This window comes from Pomacea canaliculata, linkage group LG13, assembly GCF_003073045.1.
Source record: "Pomacea canaliculata isolate SZHN2017 linkage group LG13, ASM307304v1, whole genome shotgun sequence".
Lineage (NCBI taxonomy): Eukaryota > Metazoa > Mollusca > Gastropoda > Architaenioglossa > Ampullariidae > Pomacea > Pomacea canaliculata.
Genome location: NC_037602.1, coordinates 4,531,825 through 4,541,516, shown reverse-complemented (window position 1 = coordinate 4,541,516; position 9,692 = coordinate 4,531,825). Strand labels below are relative to the sequence as shown.

Sequence of the window (9,692 nt, the reverse complement as noted above, 5' to 3'; positions counted from 1 at the left end):
CTGAGTTGACCCAGTGACTTTGGAGCAGGTGGATACCACACGAAGTAGGCTGCTCTTGCCCTTCACCGATAAACTGTTGTAGAAACAAATAAACGAGAAGGACAGTATGCTTTCTATGTGCGATTTGTAAAAAAGCTGAAGAAATTGGTGGGAGACAGAGAAAGACTTCAGCTTCCGGAGAAGGAAGAGGCGTTGTTGAGCCTTCTTCACAACAGGCTGAGTGTTGACATCCTAGCAAAGTCGTCTATCGAAGATGGTGCCCAGGTATTTAAAAGCAGAAACAATTTCCACCTCCTTGTCATGGATGACACACACAGAACATGGTGAAGAATTCCGACGGGAATCAAAGACAATCTCTTTCGTCTTACTCACATTAAGCTCTAGAAAGTTGTCATCGCACCAGACAATGAATTTCTCCAAAGCAACACAGTGGGTATGCACTGTCCCGCTAAGGAGAGACAGCAGTGCAGTGTCATCAGAGAATTTGACAAGATAGTGACCCTCATGGCGACTGCGACAACTGTTGGTATACAGAATAAACAGAAGCGGGGATAGAACACAGCCCTGAGGTGAGCTGGTGAACGTGGTGATTAGGTCGGAAAAAGTGTCATTGACAAGAACTCGTTGCTGCCTGTCAACCAAAAATTGAATGATCCATGACACCAGCTGATAGTCAAGGGAAAACTCGTCTAGGAGTCTTCGAGCTAGGATATGTGGCTGAATAGTGTTGAAAGCCGACGAGAAATCTGCAAACAACAATCGAGCATGGGCTTGAGGATTCTCCAGGTGTTTGGATGATTGTCTCAAATACTTTCATGACCAACGATGTTAAGGCCACTGGTCTAAAGTCATTGAGATGCCGAGCTGAAACTTTCTTCGGAACTGGGACAATGGTAGACAATTTCCAAGCGGCTGGGATGGAGAGTGAATCCATAGAGCGCTGAAAAAGATGTTGAAAAAAAACTATATATATGTATAGTTCCTTCTGGAACCTTCTACCTATCTGTGCGTGTAGTATGTAAGCACGTCTTTTGTGACAGTGAGCGTTGTGTTAGTGATACAGTCGTGCTTGTGACTAGTAAGACAGTCGTGATAGTGATACTGGAACGACGACTCCTTCGGTACTCCACCAGCCACGCGTCCAAATGATCGCCCAGCTTTTAGGGAATTTTACCTGCAGGAGACAACAGGCAGTCCTGGACTTGCCAAGCGTCTTCAACTGTAGTTGCCTGTTTAGAGGGGCTATGGACCGTTGGTCACGTGGGCCCCTACTCGCGGGTTCGCACCTTCGCTGCTCCGCAGAAAGGCTTGGCCGCACCCGGGCACGAGTATCAGGTGGGGCAGCAGCTGGAGCAAGTGAGCGAGTGAAATGCTAGAAGTTAGACGTTCAACTGCTGCGCGCTTACGGCGGCCGACTTTGGCCTGGAATGTTTGTGTGAGCTAGTAGGCGAGTCTGAGTATAAGGAGGCGGTTACTCAAAATCTGAACAGCATAGTTATTAACATATAAAAATACTTTCACTCGCCCTCACGCGCACTTCCAGCCGCCTATCAGGGCCCCTACAGACTAGAAGAGTGTGGAACCCAAAGAAAAAGACGTCCACTCATCCAAACAGCTTGTGACAGGTCGATCGACGGAAAGAAAAAAGCCGGCTGTCAGGGCCACGGTCTTATACCGTCCCGGAGAGAAGGTGAGGAAGGGAGAGAAAGGTGATACAGCTCTTTCCATTCCCCCTTGAGTATATTGGAAGTATATCAAGCACTTACCAAACTCAAAGATACTAACGCCAGAGGACCAGACAGCATCAACAACAAAATTCTAAAGCTCTCAGCACCGGTCATTACGGAAACCCTGACCTATCTGTATAACCTCTGTATTAATAAATCTTGCCCTCCAACGCACTAAACAAGCAAAGGTCATTCCAATAAATACTCAGGAAGCGTGCTATGGAACAGTTTCCCTCTCGCGGTTGAACTCCCTGAACTGCTTTCGATGCCATCTATCTAAATACTTTCAAGACAACTAGATGAGGCCTCTAGAAATACCTCCGAACTCCAGGAAACCTTGTAAATATATACATATATATTTTTTTTCTTAACCACCACTTTACATGTCCACCTTCCTTTATGTTTACTACAAATTATTATATAATACTTAATTCCTTCACTCACTTAGTTGATTGTTTTCCCTGTAAACCTAAGCCTAAACCTAACCCCAACGCTAATCCTCATCCTCACCCTAACCCTAACCTTAAAATTAACACTAACTCTAACCCCAACCCTAGCCCTAACCTTAAAATTAACACTAACTCTAACCCCAACCCTAGCCCTAACCTTAAAATTAACACTAACTCTAACCCCAACCCTAAACCTAACCCCAACGCTAAACCCTAACGATCATTCACTCGACGCCAGCCCTCGCTCCCCTCTCAAAAATCGACCATACCCACTCTCCCCTCCCGACAAAATAACATAGACCGGCCTATGACACAGCGTGGCATTGCCATTGGCATTAAACATGGTTTTGATAAATAAATAACACATTTGTATAGCGCCTTTTTCTAGCATCAGCCAGACTCAAAGCGCTTTACATATGGACATGCTAACACATCATATTAATTTATACATATAATATTAAATAATATACTATTAATTATAGTTTGAAAGGCTAATAAATAGGCTAACAGCGGTTCTCAGGGTTGCAATCTCTTATTAAAAAGGTTGCTCCAGACGTAGTTTGGACTCACTGCATGATCCACCGTGAAGTTCTAGCTTCCAAAGATTTGAGTGTTGACTTGAACACAGTGCCAACGGATGTCATCAAAGTGGAGAACTTTGTGAATAACAGTTCTGCCAGATCTCGCCTGTTTTCTCTGATATGTCAAAACATGGGAGCCGACTAGGACGCCTTGCTCTAGTACTGCGAATCAAGTGGTTGTCGAGTGGAAAAGCTCTCGCGAGTGTCTTTGAATTGAGGGAAGAATTGTGGGCGTTTCTGAAGGAGAACTCTTTCAACAAGGCTGACCTGCTTAAGAACGACCGATGGCTGCTGCTAATGGCATATTTATCGGACATATTTCAGAAGCTGAACGTTGTGAATACTTCTATGCAAGGGAAAGACACCACCATATTACAAACAACTGACAAGATGAATGCTGTCGTCCGAAAAATTTTGTTGTGGACGCAAAAGATACGCCAGGAAAATAGTTTTGATATGTTTCCGTGCTTGTGTAAGTGCAAGGCTGACAACTTGAATCTTGATCAGATGAAGAATGTAATTATTGCCCATCTAAACGGACTGCAAGAAAGGTTTCAGCATTACTTCGCTGAAATTGATGTGACTAAATACGATTGGATTCGTAATCCATTTCTGGCTGATCCTAGCACAAGCGGGTTGTCCACGGAAGAAGAAGAGCAGCTCGTCGACCTTTCGAGTGACCAATCCCTGAAAATAGTCTTCCAAACAACACCAGTGCCAACATTCTGGATTAGCGTCAACGGTGCATATCCTCTCCTTTCTGAGAAAGCAATGAAAGTTTCTTCTGCCATTTTCAACTTCGTATATTGTGAGCAAGGATTTTCAGCATTGGCAGCACTGAAGTCGAAATACAGAAAATCGTGTGACGCAGAGGGCTGAGCTGCGAATAGCAGTGGGTACGAACATCGCACACAGGTCGCTTCTCTATGCAACAGCAAGCAGGCTCAACTTCTCATTAATCAAAGCGAGTGTCCAATAAAATAATATTTATTAGCACCACAGAAGTTGCTTTAGTAAAATTTCATTAACAATTATACTTCTTGCAGACACCAACTTTGTTCTTCCGTTTCTAAATTGTACTGATTCCCTCGACGCGGCGTTCGAGGTTAGCTAAGGCTCCCCCCCCCCATCTCCTCCACCGACCTTGCTGGCTAAGTGGGGCGCGCGGAAGTACCGGTGTTCGTCAGGGGGGCGTCACAAGTAAAAGGTTGAGAACCGCTGGCCTACATCTTGGAAGAAATCACGCGATGGATACAGCGTTCTGTTAAGCACTAGTGATCACAGTTCTGTTCATGGACTAAAGAAGACGACGGCTGTCTCCCTCTACCCTTGCACCTGCGGAAGGTAAGATGATCTATTCAGCTACCCTCGTTATACTTTAGTTGAATTGCTTGGGGTCAGTCTGCCTTGTTGCGGCATTATTGAGGACCACACTTCTGGAAGATGTGGTATAATGATCGAATAAATAATTAGTTCATATGCCCATAACCCACTTAGAAAGTATCAAAGTAAACCTGTAAGTTATGAATACGGCTCAGGCCCATCATTTTGCTTCTCCTTCTCTCACTTTGTCTCTCTCGCTGTCGCTGTAGCTAACTGTCATCATAATGATACTGATGTTTGCTTCATTAAAATGTTTTCTGCTCTCAGAGACGGTAGTCTCCACTGGTATATCAGGAAAAGGCCCTGACTGAACCTCTAACCTAAACTATGTACCCCTCTTATCCCGGACCCTATAAAAAAACTATCCGGCCCTGACACTATTGATATTATACTGAAGAAACTGCCTCGCTATAGCCGCAAAAACTTATATCCTTGGGCCTGGATCGCATTCATCAAACAAGGTGACATGTCAATTTGGAAAATCGGAAAAAAGCTTTCCTCGACTGTTTGCGTTGCTGAACGCTGCCCACCTATCCTACCTCGCTGCGGCCCTGTTTTTCTCTAGAGCGGAGGGAGTCAGTGAAGCGACACGAGTGCTGACGTCAATTGTAGTCGGTGGTAAAGCAGAAGCTTCCACGCTGTGTGCCACAGAAAGCATCTGAGTCGTGTTTTCTTTCCCTCCTCTTACACACTCAACTGGCACGCATTAGATATCAGTTCTTCTATGTCACGCATTGTAGTATTGTCATTACAACGCTGTAACGAATCTGTCACATTCCTACACGTACAGGGAACTTCTCCACTGCTTTTTTCTTTTGTTTGGATTTATTTTGTAAGTGAAAATTGCACAAGCCAATATTGATAAGTATGAAAATGCAGGTTGTAGAACGTAGCAATCAAAATGCTTAAACTTGTTAAACCGTCATTATGCTGTAAACATTTGGTATAATACATTACTTGTGTCAGGATAGTCCGTAATTTCCCAATTCGTCCTGAATGGTGGAGACTTTACTCTTAAGTGATTTTCCAACTTGACATAGTTTCTTTGGGTCATTCTTTAGGCTTTGTCAATGTCACGGTGCTGTTAGTATTTCCTAGTATTCTTTGTTTTGCTTCCTGACTTTCAACAGGTTTTGTATTGTTTTGATCAAACAACACCATTTTGATTGCCTTTTTTTACTTACGTCTCTTGTAACAGATGTAGTATGCCAGAATTTATAATAACCATAGGCGATGTTTGGCAAGGATCTTATTGGGTGTTAGAGCCACAGCAAAGATGAAGTTGGCATTTCAAAAGTCTTCACTTGGTGAAGTCGAATGTAAGCCCTTATGCGTTTTGTCTTGACAACCTTATTTAGATGGAGATGCAAAGTAATAGTTAGAAGATTGGGGTTATATTTGACTATAAAGTACTCCCTCTGTCTTTGATGTTTGGGTGGGGACTGCATGTGCTACGCTATACATCTGGATGCCTTGGTGGGCCAACTTGTTTACCAGCATCACATTCTATAAATATTAGGGATCCTATCCTGTCTAAAATGCGTAAGCATTAAAGGATTTACCTCATGCCCCTTTTAGTTCTGGTCCACGTTGCACCTCTGGTTAGTGTTACCTGCATTTCTAAAAACTCTGGTTGAATTCGCACTGTAAAGAGATCCATGTATGTTTTTTTCATCGACTCGGTAAAGCGCACAGCTGCTTCTTTTCAATGCAGGCACGAGCGACACGTCATCTGACCATTTCTCAGAAATTGGACACGAAAACGAATATATATCCCAAAGCTTGTGGGTAGAAAAAGCAGCGTCGCTCTTCCGATTTGGTTCATCGTTGTGACAGGTAAGAATAAGCCTTTCCTTTAATGCAGTGGTTCTAATTTTGCCTTTAGAATCCCTTTAAGTTAGTAACAAGAATCTCACAGATTTTAGTCAGCCCTCGTTTGGGTTAGTTACAATAGGAAAGTCAGCAAAAATCACGATGTTGCTATGAAAATTATCGCTTTATACAATTAGTTCACTCATATAGAATGTTTCTTGCCACTATTTTATTTCGCACCCCATAAACTCTTTAATTTGTAATTGTTCTCTGACTGGGTACAAGTGTTCAATTTTAATCTAAACTTTTAATTCTTGGCCTATTAACGGCTGAAGGCACACTGTGGTGATGATCATCGCAAGAAGACCTCATCACTTCAGTAAATTGGATATTGCAGAAAAGTATCGGTAAATACGGTATTGCAACATCAATGCATTTGCTCCTGAGTTTTTTAAAAATCATTTTCCTTCATTTTTTCTATCTTTATTTTAATAATACAATGCATAATATGCTGAATACAAGATATGTGTTAATTGATTTTCTATTTACAGGTACATCCTCCAGACAACAAAAGGTTGATAGTACTCTTGTTTTCAGGGAGTCAAAAGAACGCCCCCAACACGCAAGAGGATAAAGGCTTTAATTAACCCGAAAGTAGAGAAAGGGCTAATAAAACTTAGTGAAATAAATTGATCACCTAGATTGAAACTTGGATGACATGACGTTCAATCTATTTTTTCTAGGACAGTGATATTACAATTCGAAGAATTGAGTAATAAACATGAAATTTACTGCTGCTTTTTTAATTACAGGCTCGTCAATAACACTCTTTGAGACGAACCAGGCTGATCCAGAATCATACAGAAATGGGACTTATGAAAGACATCTCTGGAATGGTCAAGACTTATTTTTCATTAGTTACATTTGCTGTAATTGCCGTCGCAGACTACATATGGGAGGATAAGTATTTTACCTGTCCATGTGTGGACAAAAGTATGAGAATCACCTATTCTGTGGCGTTTTTATTGTCGCCGGCCATTTTTCTTCTTCTTGCCGGTAAGTTCCCTTTCCCCTAAACCGATCAACGCCTTATTCAAACATTACTTGATGATGTTCGAAACTTTTGTATTGGTAAAAACATTTCAAATTCAACCAATAGGATTTTAGTTGATATTGTTTTGTAATGTATTAAACTATTACTTGAAGATTGTTTTTAAACAAAAGTTGTTATATCTCTGTGATATATACTTACCTTAACTTCACTAAGGTACAGCATCAGATTTTGTTGTTTCCTTATATTTTTCATAAACAGGTTTTTTAGTTCATCCTGCTTTTAGTTTGTTGTAGGTTAAGTAGCATTTAAGAAACGATTTCAGTGATTTCCTAGTGCATTGTTATTATTTGTCTGAACTGTAACTATTAATGCCAAATAGGTTAAGATTGAGTGATACTTTCAGAAAGTATTTAGCACTGGGGGTATGTACAACCCGGTCAGTTTGTTGAATGGTCGAAACAAAATGCTCCGGTGCCTCTTTATTATTAGTACGATTTATATTTTGTGCACATATTATTTCGTTTTTGTTGCTTGCTTGTACGTAATGCAATTTGGAATAATGAGTGGTCTTAGTTCTTCAGAGGTCGAACTGATACTATTTATTGTACCATCTTCCCTTAATGTGGAATGTCCATAATCAGATAGCTGCTGTAGAGAACACATGAGACTCCTTATAAATGTTTCAGATTCCAACTGCAGGGTACTTTCTATCACATGTAAAAACTGCTGTAGTGAGAAATTCTGCAGAAGGCGGTCAGGTATTACTCGCCCTTGTATCCTCGCAGGAGCCTGGATAATCTATAGTGTCATGGACCCACGGTAACTTCCCTTTCTCTCGTCTATTTACGCTAAATGTTATAGTATAAATAAAAAAAATTAAAATACTTAAGTTAAAAATTAAAAATAAGTAATACTGTATCTACAAAAAAAAAAAAAAAAAAAAAAAAAAATCGCTATTTTGCATAAATTATCACAGACCGCATCTCATTTGAAATTCTGCTTTTAAATGTTAAAAACTATGTCAACAGTATGACAAAAAATAAAAGTTTTCTCATTGAGATCAACAAGCATCCATCCATTATTCGATCGTAAAACAGTTCTCATCCCCCACACACGTAGACATCAAATCTTATTCCACTTATGTATGTTCACCATGATGATCTTACAACAAATTCTGTCTTTCTGCGTTGCAGTTGCTGCAGTCTTGTCTTGAATATCAAATAATCCGAAATTTATGGTTCCATTAGTGCTAGTCTTATTTCTTCCTTCAGCTCCTGTTTACCACTATATCTGAAATAAATGTTGATATAATGCGATAACCTTGAAATATGTATGCCGGTCAGTGTGCCTATCAGTTTGTGTTTTATATTTACTGTTAAATGTTCAATGCGCTAAATTTTAATTAAAAAATTGTCACTAGAGATGAAGATGTTCTTTGAAAGAATAGAAGAATCTCCTTTTTAGCACTATGACTCAATAGGCTTTTTAATTTTTTGCTAATCCTGCTGATTTTAATTGGCATGTATATTTGGGAGATGTAGGAGCAAATAGAGGGATTTAACGTTTCATTTTCTTTTGCATTTCATTTTTTGGGTTTTGATATATATATATAAATTTCATCTGCTCTTGCTTGAGCGGCATCACGCGCGCATATTTATAAATATATGTGTCAAACTGGTATTTGTCAATTGGTAAGTGACAGCCATCATCAAAACATGTTCCTTGGGCAATGGAGTTTTTATTTTTTTTCATTCACTTTGATTTTTATTTCTTTAATTTGTCTGCAAATAACCCATAAGTAAACTATACGTTTTGGTAATTGGATTTGTCGTGTAGGTTTCAGTGCAGAGTGTATAGTGAGTGGGCGCTTCAGTAAAAGACAACCGAAAAACACTGGACCGATAGGATCACCTAATGTAAGGGAAGAACTAAATATCCTACCTTGGCTAATAGCAAGAGTTCATACTAAGAGTCCTTAGTATCTCCGTACTATAATTCTCAATAGCGCCTAAGTCAATTACACAATCATTTTTTAAAATTCTTGTAGTATATCATCGGATTATCTTGTCTGGAAATATCGTAAGGTTTATTTGTCAATCATTTATTACCAGAAGAATAGAATACAATTGACTAGGTCACGTAAAATGGAGTTAGTAATATAAAGAAAGCAACACTAATAGGAAGCTGCTTCACTAGGCATGGTTCTCATTCTATCAGTAATATATATATTAGTTGTGTGTTGATATTTTAATTGGCAAGAAGTGCGAATTTCTAGCGTGTACGTCGTGTAGAGAGCGTTACGTGATTTAGAACGATTAAAAAAATTCAACTTGCACAGTCAGAGGTTAAACCTTGTGCTCGCGTTCCCTTTGGAGACGTAGCACTTTGCACGTGTTACGAACAGACCAATTTCCTCTCCCTAACCCTCACTAATAATTACCGTGACAACAAAACTTGTATTTTGTACTGTTCCTAAGTGTGTGTGTGTGTTAACTTAGGAGCGACTGTTTTTTTTTCTACACATAATGTTGCATTTTCGAGCTTGCAAACGATTATTGTTTAAATCTTTAGTAATGCTAGAACGAGGCGCTTGTTTGGCACAAACTTCCGGTTTAGTCACATCCGTGGTGTAGTGGCGGTCGAGACTACAGCGGGACATGAAGAGGTAAAAAAAAAAAAATATATT

At 40.0% G+C, this 9,692-nt stretch overlaps 1 long non-coding RNA gene across 3 annotated transcripts; it reads left to right on the top strand.

The window, feature by feature from the left end:
* The first annotated feature begins 3,810 nt into the window (after positions 1–3,810).
* LOC112554651 lies at positions 3,811–7,826 on the top strand. Of its 3 annotated transcripts, XR_003097277.1 has the most exons (6): positions 3,811–4,101; positions 5,339–5,459; positions 5,855–5,976; positions 6,288–6,359; positions 6,765–7,008; positions 7,693–7,826. It is a non-coding gene; the product is annotated as an uncharacterized LOC112554651 (long non-coding RNA). The 3 variants fall into 3 exon arrangements; XR_003097276.1 differs by lacking the exon at positions 5,339–5,459; XR_003097278.1 differs by lacking the exons at positions 5,339–5,459; positions 6,288–6,359.
* Positions 7,827–9,692: the final 1,866 nt, after the last annotated feature.